At 35.8% G+C, this 13,535-nt stretch overlaps 1 protein-coding gene across 1 annotated transcript in view; it reads left to right on the forward strand.

The window, feature by feature from the left end:
* The first annotated feature begins 2,954 nt into the window (after positions 1–2,954).
* The window catches only part of LOC132133041 (contactin-1a-like), a 148,130-nt gene continuing 137,549 nt past the window's right edge, over positions 2,955–13,535 (forward strand). The window contains exon 1 of the mRNA XM_059545705.1: positions 2,955–3,062. The gene's annotated coding sequence lies outside the window, so the exon portion shown is untranslated. The remainder of the gene's footprint in view (positions 3,063–13,535) is intronic.

Consider the following 13,535-nt stretch of genomic DNA (forward strand, 5'->3'; position numbering starts at 1 on the left):
ATCCTTTAGAAATCATTCTAATATGATGATTCATTATCAAAGTTGGAAACAGTTCTGCTGCTTAATATTTTATCAGAACATGTGATACTTTAAGATACTTTGATGAATAAAAAGTAAAAAAAAAAAAAAAAAGAAGCTATGTTTTTAAAATATAAAAATATTTCTTTTTTTTAAATAAAATCAATACTTTTATTCAGCAAGGATGTGTTAAATTGATAAAAAGTGACGGTAAAGAAAATATATTATTAGAATATATATTATTATATATTATATTATATATTAAATTTTTTTTTTTTTTTTGAATAAATGCAGTTCTTTTTAACCTTTTATTCATCAAATATATGAGACAGCAGAACTGTTTCCAACACTCATAATAAATCAGAATATTAGAATGATTTCTAAATGATCATGTGATCGACTGATGTTACATGTGACACTGAAGGCTGGAGGAATGATGCTGAAAATTCAGCTTTGCATCACAGGAATAAGTTATTTTATTTTAAGTATATTCAAATAGAAAACTATTATTTTAAGTTGTAATAATATATCACAATATTACTGTTTTTTCTGTATTTTTGATCAAATAAATGCAGGCTTGATGAGCAGAAGAAACTTCTTTCAAAAACATTCAAAATAGTAATGTTTCCAAACTTTTTGTCTGTACTGTATATATATATATATGTAATCAAATCAAAATATAATACATTAATTTAACTGGAAATAAATGAGAATATTTTGAAACAAGCAGTAACAAACATTGGGCGAACATCCAAATAAAACATTTCAGAAAACGCTCCATGAACAATGTATAATGTTTTGAGAGCATTCTAAAAATAGGATAGATAAATAGATCGACAGACAGACAGATAGAAAGACGGACAGACGGACGGACGGATGGACGGATGGACAGACAGACAGACAGACAGATAGACAGATAGACAGATAGATAGATAGATAGATAGATAGATAGATAGATAGATAGATAGATAGATAGATAGAAAAGGTTTGAAGATAGATAGATAGATAGATAGATAGATAGATAGATAGATAGATAGATAGATAGATAGATAGATAGATAGATAGATAGATAGATAGATAGGTCAGGTGTATGGGAGGCCGTTTGAGGCGAAACCCTTTGAAAACTTGCGATACTCACTGAAACACTTGTGCGTATAAGTGAAACACTATATCTGTGCAAATATATAAAAACTTTGAAATATTCTCGCGTGTGAGAGAGCATTAACATTTTCAGTGTGTCCGGAAGTCGTTTCATTGCAACCGGAAGTTATACTACTTCTTCTTTTTCGGTTTTATGGCGGGTAGCACCAAAGTTAGGTGCATTATCGCCACCTACTTTATTGGAGTGTGAACCAGAGTTTACCCTTTCAAAACATGAGAAAAAAAGTTATAATGATATATATTAAAAAAAAAAATATATATATATATATATATATATATTTATTTATTTTTTTTAATTTTTTTACATAAATACAATTAAACCCACTAACCGGAAGTTATAGCTCAAATATTCTCCTCATATATTCGGACTAAATGAACCGGAGGACACGGGAAAGAAAATGTAAAAAAAAAAAAAAAACAGAATTGGCAATAACACAGGAGTGATCACATACGAAAAAGCCTAGTGTAAAGAATTACAACAAATACCTCACTTTTTAAACAAGTTTGGAAGGAGCCATATACTTGGAGAATATTTGAGCTATAACTTCCTGTTGCAATGAAACGACTTCCGGACACATTGAAAATGTTTATGCTCTCTCACACGCGAGAATGTTTGAAAGTGCAGTCTTTGTGCAGGCACAACAGTACGTGGGCGATTACAGGGCATAAGCAGAGAGTTTCTAAGTAACCGCATGTCTTTAATATATTTGCAAAGATATATAGTGTTTCACATGTATGCGCAAGTGATTCACTTGTACGCACAAGTGTTTCAGTGTGTATGCAAGTTTTCAATGGGTTTCGCCTCAAACGGCCTCCCATACAGGTGTATTTTCATGTATCAGCTGCTTGTGACTAACACACTTGTATTATATGAGGTTCCATTTGTGCCAAAATGATGTCGACATGTTGTCTGTCTATGCTATGTGTCGTCTCAAGTTACTCTGTCACCTTTCCTTGTCGTTTGACTGTGTCGTCTTGCGTGTCAATGCTTCATGTGTCATGACTATGCGTCGTTTCCCTCTGTCGTTACTATGAGTAAGGTGTACATTTTAGGACATCCTCAGAAGGTAATTTTACTACTTTGCCAAAATAAAAGCTTGCTGGTTGCAATATGGCTAACTAACTTTTTAAACGTGCATACATGACTCTCGAAAAGCATGTTGTCTTCCCTATATAACTTAATTAGTGTAACATTTGAATAAAACTGTTAAAATATAATATATCAGACACTGCTTACCTCCTTTTGCCATCAATCAACCATTATACACCACTTCCTCTGAACAGCGTGCGTGTGACGTCACATGGGGCGGGGCAACGCGATCCACCTGAGGCCGTTTCGTCTGATGCCTAATTGTATGAGACCTGACACCTGATGTAGTTTTTCCTGAGACCTGAAGCTTTTCAGTCCGAGGCGCGATGCCGTTTTGTTCGATGACTGAAGCCTTTTAGTCTGAAGCAAAACGCCTTTTCATTTAGACTGAGGTCTGAGGATGTCCTAAAATGTACACCGTACACATAGTAACGACAGAGGGAAACGACCATAGTCATGACACATGCAGCATTGACACGCAAGACGACACAGTCAAACGACAAGGAAAGGTGACAGGAGTAAGTTGAGACGACTAATAGCATAGACAGACAACATGTCGACATCATTTTGGTACAAATGGAACCTCATAGTATTATTGGCTGACAGCTGAATCAGCCAATCAGTGCATTTTCCGTTGCTTCTTCACGTCACGTCACCGCGTCCTGTCCAATCAGGTGCTCGAGAGAAACGCGTCGCGCTGCGCTCGAGCCCCGCGCTGTCAGTCCGCCCGGCGACGCGCTGCGGAACGGAAGCGTCAGCTAGAGGTGAACGGACGGCGCACTCGCATCCGCAGGTAAGAACCGCGCGTTTACTGACGCTGGATGTGTGCGAGGAGACGCATGATGCTGCGAAAATGCACGCACTCTGTGAGGAGGAGGAGGATGATGATGGTGGTGATGATGCTGAGACACACACACATGTACCGCAGTGCAGACGCGCGCGCGCGCGCTTGTTTGAAGAACACGGATGTTTTGCTTTGATTTCTGTAAGGAGTCAGTCGCGCGCGATGTTTTTCTCACGCGAAGCTGTGCGCGCGTCTCATCATTGCTAGAAAAGGCGTTTATGAGGCATTACAGACGCATGAAGCATCAGCCAGGAATCAGCGCTCCTTCTGCTGTCACAGGGCGCTAGAGAGGGTGAGATGATACAGGGCGTCCCTCACATCTGCACGCGGGGGCGCAGTCATGTGTGAGGCTGTGTCCGGTCATTACCATCAACAAAAACATCATTTCTAAACGAGCAGCCAAACCTCGCATAGATCTACCTCAGTTTAAAGTTAGTGATATACTTTTAAAGCTTTTATAAATGTATTATATATACATTATACACTTTGAAATTGCTAGTAAATTGCAAAAATAATGTAAAAAAAAAGAAAACAAAAAAAATGGCAAATAACATGTTTTGTAAAAATTAATGTGAAAGTTTGAAGTTGAAAGTCTGAAATAGTATTTTCTTGTAAAATGTACTGCATTGTTTTCATTTTATTTATTTATTTACTTAGACACATAGTGAAGATTCAGTTTATTCAGATAGTTTAGTACGGCAGCCATCACCCTGGAGCCCAAGACCAGTTTCCCACTGAAGCTAAGCAGGGCTGAGTCTGGTCAGTACCTGGATGGGAGACCTCCTGAGAAAACTAGGTTGCTGCCGGAAGAGGTGCTAGTGAGGCCAGCAGGGGGCGCTCACCCTGTGGTCTGTGTGGGTCCTAGCGCCCCAGTGTAGTGTTGGGGACACTATACTGTCAACAAGCACTGTCCTTTGGATGAGACGTTAAACCGAGGTCATGAGTCTCTGTGGTCATTAAAAATCCCAGGATGTCTTTCGAAAAGAGTAGAGGTGTGACCTTGGCATCCTGGCTAAATTCGCCCATTGGCCTCTGACCATCAAGGCCTCCTAACAATCCCCATATCTGCTGATTGGCTTCATCACTCTGTCTCCTCTCCACCAGTAAGCTGGTGTGTGGTGGGTGCTATATAAATGTAATGAATTATTATTATTATTATTATAGTACTTAAAGCTAAACTCAACGAAAATTTTTCATTTTAAGTAATGTTTTTTATGGTTTATATTTCAGTTCAGTTAACTATAATAACTTTGTGTAATTAGCTAATTAATTATTCAAACACATCAGCCAATGGCAAGTCTCCAGCAGCAGACCTTTTATGATCCAAAATGATATGCAATTTGGGTGTTAAAATAAAATGTTGGTGTTTGTCAAGGAAAACGCCATGGGATTAAGAAAACACTTTGACCAACAACGAAAGCTAAGAGTCTGGAGACATGAATGTGGCGCTGCTACATATGAATAATATATAAATACGGCTGCTCTTGTTGAGTGGTTTCAGAGGTGGCTCATGGTTTGGGCTAGAGTTAGGTCTGGATGAGGTATCATGTCCTGATGGTGTTTAATCAGAGTCTGTTCTGTGGGTTAATCAGCTTCCACATGAAGGATCCTGCGCTTCTGGCCAATCACAGTGTGTTTTCCTCAGGGCAGTTTACCCATCAGCCCCGGGTGCTGGGTCTCCTCAGGATGGCTGATGTGTGTGTCCAGATCAGACGTGATGAACGAGCCTCATTAGCAGCGCCAGAGCAGAGAAGAAAACACAAGAACCGTCAGAACTACTTTCAACCTTGAGTTTACAAGTCTTTAAATGACAGTAAATTTGTTTGAATTGTTTAAAATATATATATATATATATATATATATTTTTTTTTTCCATTTACAATAAAACTAGATTGCATGTACAAAACACTTTAGTATTGTAAGATATGTAACGATTAATTTTACAGCACCTTCGTGTGAATTAAACACAAAGAAAGGGTACATTTACCAAAGTGTTCTGAACGTATCTGATGTCGTAATTATGACTTCCTAAATCGTAAATATGAACTTGAACACACCATATCTCAGAAATCTGTGTGGAGAGGTTTAACTGAACAGTAGTGATATTACGCTCGTAATCTGTGGGCCTTTTAGCATGTGAGTCACTCTCTTATTTTGGTGAACAAACTGAAAATGAACTAATCTCTCTCCACCACTACTGAAGAGGCGCAGGAGCTTCTGAAGTTCTCTCTATCTATCTATCTATCTATCTATCTATCTATCTATCTATCTATCTATCTATCTATCTATCTATCTATCTATCTATCTATCTATCTTCAAACCTTTTCTATCTATCTATCTATCTATCTATCTATCTATCTATCTATCTATCTATCTTCAAACCTTTTCTATCTATCTATCTATCTATCTATCTATCTATCTATCTATCTATCTATCTATCTATCTATCTATCTATCTATCTATCTTCAAACCTTTTCTATCTATCTATCTATCTATCTATCTATCTATCTATCTATCTATCTATCTATCTATCTATCTATCTATCTATCTTCAAACCTTTTCTATCTATCTATCTATCTATCTATCTATCTATCTATCTATCTATCTATCTATCTATCTATCTTCAAACCTTTTCTATCTATCTATCTATCTATCTATCTATCTATCTATCTATCTATCTATCTATCTATCTATCTATCTATCTATCTATCTATCTTCAAACCTTTTCTATCTATCTATCTATCTATCTATCTATCTATCTATCTATCTATCTATCTATCTATCTATCTATCTATCTATCTATCTATCTATCTATCTATAAACCTTTTCTATCTATCTATCTATCTATCTATCTATCTATCTATCTATCTATCTATCTTCAAACCTTTTCTATCTATCTATCTATCTATCTATCTATCTATCTATCTATCTATCTATCTATCTATCTATCTATCTATCTATCTATCTTCAAACCTTTTCTATCTATCTATCTATCTATCTATCTATCTATCTATCTATCTATCTATCTATCTATCTATCTTCAAACCTTTTCTATCTATCTATCTATCTATCTATCTATCTATCTATCTATCTATCTATCTATCTATCTATCTATCTTCAAACCTTTTCTATCTATCTATATATCTATCTATCTATCTATCTATCTATCTTCAAACCTTTTCTATCTATCTATCTATCTATCTATCTATCTATCTATCTATCTATCTATCTATCTATCTATCTATCTATCTTCAAACCTTTTCTATCTATCTATCTATCTATCTATCTATCTATCTATCTATCTATCTATCTATCTATCTTCAAACCTTTTCTATCTATCTATCTTCAAACCTTTATATCTATCTATCTATCTATCTATCTATCTATCTATCTATCTATCTATCTATCTATCTATCTATCTATCTATCTATCTATCTATCTATCTATCTTCAAACCTTTTCTATCTATCTATCTATCTATCTATCTATCTATCTATCTATCTATCTATCTATCTATCTATCTATCTATCTATCTATCTATCTTCAAACCTTTTCTATCTATCTATCTATCTATCTATCTATCTATCTATCTATCTATCTATCTATCTATCTATCTATCTATCTTCAAACCTTTTCTATCTATCTATCTATCTATCTATCTATCTATCTATCTATCTATCTATCTATCTATCTATCTATCTATCTTCAAACCTTTTCTATCTATCTATCTTCAAACCTTTATATCTATCTATCTATCTATCTATCTATCTATCTATCTATCTATCTATCTATCTATCTATCTATCTATCTATCTTCAAACCTTTTCTATCTATCTATCTATCTTCAAACCTTTTCTATCTATCTATCTATCTATGCTACAATCAGTAAATCATACTTGAACATGGTAAATCATGGTATATTATAGTAAATCATGGTAAACTATAGTAAACCGTGGTAAATCATAGTAAACTATGGTAAATCATGCTAGAATCAGTAAATCATACTTGAACATGGTAAATCATGGTATACTATAGTAAATCATGGTAAACTATGGTAAACCGTGGTAAATCATAGTAAACTATGGTAAATCATGCTAGAATCATTAAATCATACTTGAACATGGTAAATCATGGTATACTATAGTAAATCATGGTAAACTATGGTAAATCGTGGTAAATCAGGGTAAACTATGATAAATCATGCTAAAATCAGTAAATCATACTTGAACATGGTAAATCATGGTATACTATAGTAAATCATGGTAAACTATAGTAAACCGTGGTAAATCATAGTAAACTATGGTAAATCATGCTAGAATCAGTAAATCATACTTGAACATGGTAAATCATGGTATACTATAGTAAATCATGGTAAACTATGGTAAATCGTGGTAAATCTTGGTAAACTATGGTAAATCATGGTAATCTATGATAAATCATGCTAGAATCAGTAAATTATACTTGAACATGGTAAATCAGGGTATACTATAGTAAAACATGGTAAATCGTGGTAAATCATGGTAAACTTTGGTAAATCGTGGTAAATCATGGTAAACCATGCTAGCAACATGGTAAAAAAAATTCTAGCATCATGCTAGCAACATAATAATCATGCTAGCATGGTAAACTATGGTAAATCATGGTAAACTATGGTAAATCGTGGTAAACTATGGTAAATCATGGTAAACTAAGGTAAATCGTGGTAAACTGTGGTAAATCATGGTATACTATAGTAAATAATGGTAAATTATGGTAAATCATGGTAAATCATGGTAAACTATGGCAAATCGTGGTATACTATAGTAAATCATGGTAAACTATAGTAAACCGTGGTAAATCATAGTAAACTATGGTAAATCATGCTAGAATCAATAAATCATACTTGAACATGGTAAATCATGGGATACTATAGTAAATCATGGTAAACTATGGTAAATCGTGGTATATCATGGTAAACTTTGGTAAATCATGGTAAACCATGCTAGCAACATGGTAAAAATAATTCTAGCATCATGCTAGCAACATGATAATCATTCTAGCAACTTGCTAGTCGCATGCTAGTCATGCTAGAAACAAGCTAGTAACATGCTAATCATGCTAAAATCATGCTAGCAACATGCTAGTCGCATGCTAGTCATGCTAGAAACATGCTAGCAACATGCTAATCATAGTATAAACATGCTAGCAACATGCTCGTCGAATGCTAGTCATGCTAGAAACAGGCTAACAATATGTTAATCATGCTAGAAACATGCTAGCAACATGCTAATCATACTATAATCAAACTAGCAACTTGTTAGTCGCATGTTAGTCATGCTAGAAACAAGCTAACAACATGCTAATTATAGTAAAATCATGCTAGCAACATGCTAGTCGCATGCTAGTCATGCTAGAAACATGATAGCAACATGCTAATCATGCTAGCAACATGCTAGTCGCATGCTAATCATGATAGAAACATGTTAACAACATGGTAGTCGCATGCTAGAAACATGCTAGCAACATGCTAATCATGCTAGAAACATGCTAATCGCATGCTAATCATGCTAGAAACATGTTAGTAACATGTTAATCATGCTAAAATCATGTTAGTGGCATGCTAATCATGCTAGAAACATGGCAGCGACATGGTAACAACATGATAATCATGTTAGCGACATGCTAACAACATGCTAATGCTAAAATCATGCTAGCAACATGCTAGTCGCATGCTAGTCATGCTAGAAACATGCTAAGAACATACTAATCATGCTAAAATCATGCTAGCAACATGCTAGCAACATGCTTATGCTAGAGCCATGCTAGCAACATGCTAATCATGCTTAAATCATGCTAGCAACATGCTAGTCGCATGCTAGTCATGCTAGAAACATCCTAGCAATATGTTAATCATGTTAGCAACATGCTAGTCGCATGCTAGTAATGCTAGAAACTTGCTAGTCATGCTAGAAACACGCTAGCAACATGTTAATGGCATGCTAATCATGCTAGAAACATGGCAGCGACATTCTAGCAACATGATAATCATGCTAGAGACATGCTGGTGACATGCTAGCAACATGCTAATCATGCTAAAATCATGCTAACAACATGCTAGTCACATGCTAGTCATGCTAGAAAAATGCTAACAACATGTTAATCATGCTCAAAATCATGCTAGCAACATGCTAGTCGCATGCTAGTCATGCTAGAAACATCCTAGCAACATGCTAATTATGTTAGCAACATGCTAGTCGCATGCTAGTAATGCTAGAAACATGCTAATCATGCTAGAAACATGTTAGCAACATGCTAATCATGGTAAAATCATAATAGCAACATGCTAGTCGCATGCTAATCATGTTAGAAACATGCTAATAACATGCTAATCATGCTAGCAACATGCTAGTCATGCTAGCAATATGCTAATCATGCTAGAAACATGCTAGCGACATGTTAGCAACATGCTAAGCATGTTAGAAACATGCTAGTCGCATGCTAGAAACATACTAGCAACATGCTAATCATGCTAAAATCATGCTAGCAACATGCTAGCAACATGGTAGTCGCATGCTAGAAACATGCTAGCAACATGCTAATCATGTTAAAATAATGCTAGCAACATGATAGTCGCATGCTAGCCATGCTAGAAACATGCTAGTCATGCTAACAACATGCTAGTAACTTGCTAATCATGCTAGAAACATGCTAGCAACATGCTAGCAGCATGTTAATCATGCTATAAACATGCTATAAACATGGCAGCGACATGTTAGTCATGCTAACAACATGCTAGTAACTTGCTAATCATGCTAGAAACATGTTAGTCGCATGCATTCTTTCTGTCAAACTAATCTATCTATCATTCTTTCTTTTGAACAAATCTATATCATTCTTTCTAACTAATCTATCTGTCATTCTTTCTAACTAATATATCTTTCTTTCAACTAATCTATCAATCTAACTTTAAACTATAAACTTCTAACTTCTTTAAACTTCTTCAAACTTTCTGGTCAGGCTTTCTCAAGCCAACTTAAAGTTTGTCTCAACAAACTTTTTTTTCTAGTTCAACCTGCTGTTCTTCGATCAGGTAGTGTAACATTAGAGGTCAGGGAGATAAAGTGGCTAAAGGTCAAAGGTGGGTGTGTGTTTTGGACACAAATGACTCTTAATATCCAGTAATACTATCAGTCTGACTGAAATGAGAGTTTAGTCTGAACTTAATTTGAGGGCTCATGGGATTGATTTGATTGTTTTGTATCTTGTGCTGTTCAAACCAGTGTTCTTTTAGTATCAATTTTTATTGATATTTTGAATTAGATTTTATTTTCATATTTTTTGTTTTTACTTTCATTTTAGTTGTCATTTTTATAATTAAAAAAAATGTCTACAGTTTTGATAGTTTTAGATTATTTAATCGTGGTAATTTTAGTACTTCAGAATAAAATAAACTTGAATTGAAACTAGCTGTAAGTTTAATGTGAGTTTTTGTGTATTTTGTTTCATCTAACTATAATGACTGTAATAACTCAGGCTGAGATGTTCCTCCAGCATCTTCTGCTGTATCCTGACACAGATCAAGCGAACGGTGGGAGTGTTTTTGTGTAAATGGGTTAATTTATCTGTGATATTGAAGGGCAGAGAGGCTCATCTGGGTATTTTTAGCAGCTGAAATGTGACGGAGGCCTGAAGGGAGACAAGAGACTCATTTAGCAGTCGATTACAGAGGATCAGAGGCAGAGGTGGGTAGAGTACCCAAAAACTGTACTCAAGTAAAAGTAAAAGTACTTCTAGAAATATTTACTCAAGTAAAAGTAAAAGTACTAGTCTTGAATAGTTACTTGAGTAAGAGTAAAAGAGTATCGGATAAAAAATCTACTCAAGTAGTTAGTTACTAGTTACTTTGGGTCATATATACTGAGCCTATTTTTATTTAGATATATAGATAAAATGTATGTAATGTATGTGTGCGTGTATAAATGTATATATTTCATCAGCCTTTACTTCAATTTATGTAATTTATTATAAAACCCTGTCTGTTTACTTAAGTAACAGATATAGGTGTCATGCCATAACATATTTTTAATACGACTGACTTTATATTAAATGTGAATTTAACATTGAAATTTAATGTGATATAAATATTGCTACTAATCTTTCATTGTTCAGAAAGAGAGCAAATAACATTTACATTATTAAAGATAATTTTCACAGACAGTCTAGATTTCAATCACTCTCAGAAACTCCCATTAAAATCACTGAAACTGTTAACACTGTGAAATCAATATCTTAATTAAAGATTCGTACACACATCTGCACTTAGTTGTTCCTGCCAGAGAGAATTCGCCAGAAAGAGGTATTCAGTCAGTGAGCGAGTGAAGGAAGCACCGGCATTTTAGCGATGACTCATCTGAACGCCTCTGATTGGCCAATGCTTTAATAAGCTCAAAAGAATCATGTGTGATTGGTTATAATGCGCAGCGCTGTATAAACGCATCTATCTCTGGCTAAGCGCCAGCAAGCAATCACAGATCTGAATTTAGCAGCTGATAATATGACTCGCTGAACGTACTTGCACCAGTGTGATTGTATTAAAATTAATAAAATCTTAATCGGCTATGTTTTGTCTTTTGGAAGCTGCATTCAACTTGACTCCCCTCTGTTATAAGCCACACACGTACAACAAGCTAATGTCACAGTGGTATCGTGTGCTGTAATCGAATGTAGCCCAAGTTATTACCTGTTAAACAGTAGACAGCACACGCGGTGTTCATCTAATAAGGATCTCCATCGCTAGCAAATAATAACCTTTGCAGATTTCAATTCAGTGCAGTTCCAGCCACGTTTTCAACGCTCTTTCTGTTCTTAAACATTACAACTCAGCGCGTGCGGCAGGGAACTGAACGACTCATTCAAACTGATTCATGAACCAATTCACTCGTTTACCAATTGGTTTGATCAAGCCTTTGAACAGAATTGACTCAAAAGAATGAATCATTCGCGAATGGGCATCGCTCATTGCCCAGAGAAAAGTAGACGGCGCGTTTGGAATAAACTGAAGCATTATAACATTTATTGCATTAAGATAAAGTAACGAGAGGAGCGTCGCCCACAGTAACGAAGTAAAAGTACAGATTTTTCCCCAAAAATTCACTCAAGTAAGAGTATAAAGTACCCATCTTTAAATATACTCCGAAAAGTATTCGTTACCGCAAAAAATTACTCAAGTAAATGTAACGAAGTAAATGTAACTCGTTACTACCCACCTCTGATCAGAGGCTGGTGGAGATACAGACGCTTCATTAATATCAGCCCTGATTCCTCATCACCTGCTCCTGTCAGCGAGGAATCAAGAGTATGATGTAGATCAGCCATTCACTAAAGTTTCTTCCAGCTGATCCTCTTAGGTTCAATATTACAGTAATTTAACAACACATTTGCAGGTTTACAGTTCTCACGCAGGTCAACAGATAAAAGTTGTATTTTCATTGTAAAAATATTTTATATTAGAGGTTGCCCAATATATATCATGCTATTTTCTGCTGTGCTATATCCAGTTTTCCAGCATGTCAAATTCACTTTATGTGAACTGTATGTAATATTATCACTACGGGACTCACTTCTGGTTCCTCTCTGCGTGCTGCAGAGTGGTTTGTGACTGTAGCTCCGCTTTTCTGTTGAAACTTACGATCACTCTCTAAACTTAATTCTCACCATATATCCGCAACAGAGCCCCTGCAGCAGGGCAACTGGGTGACAGTGAGGCAGCGTAGTCGTGGGTCAAAACACCGCTCTTCTGTTCCGATCAAAACATTAAACAGGTTCTCCCCACTCAGTGATGCACCCACTGAGAATCATGATGAAAGTGCTCTATTTATTGGTGATTCTATTGTACGGAACGTGAATATAGAGACACCAGCCACCATAGTCAAATGTTTACCGGGAGCCAGAGCGCCTGACATCTTGGCAAATTTAAAAGTGAATAGCAGATTGTCATCACTCAATGGCTGGATGTCTAAGTGGTGCCCACAGAATAACATAGGTTTCATAGACAATTAGACAAGCTTTTGGGGCAGACCTGACCTGTTGAAAAGAGATGGTCTTCATCCCTCCTGGGGTGGCGCCGTTCTTCTCTCTAAAAGTATGGCAAATAGTCTTAGTGTTTATACTTGACTAACTGGGTGACACGCTGTCTGGTCTCTGTTTCCCTGAGTCTCCACTAGTGGTCTCACTTCCCCATAGGCACCTCACCGTAGGCACTACAATTCCCACAAAGCCTTGTCCCTTCATCACAGTAATTGCACTCCTGTTAATTGCACTCAGGTGTCTTCACTTGATAGTCATTACCCTGCCTATATTGTCTTTTATATATATGTCTTTTTCTGTTTGTCTTCATGGAGTCCTTTCATTCCGTCACCCAGTTTCCTCGCCTTCCGAGTTTCCTC

The sequence above is a fragment of the Carassius carassius genome, chromosome 50, assembly GCF_963082965.1.
Source record: "Carassius carassius chromosome 50, fCarCar2.1, whole genome shotgun sequence".
Lineage (NCBI taxonomy): Eukaryota > Metazoa > Chordata > Actinopteri > Cypriniformes > Cyprinidae > Carassius > Carassius carassius.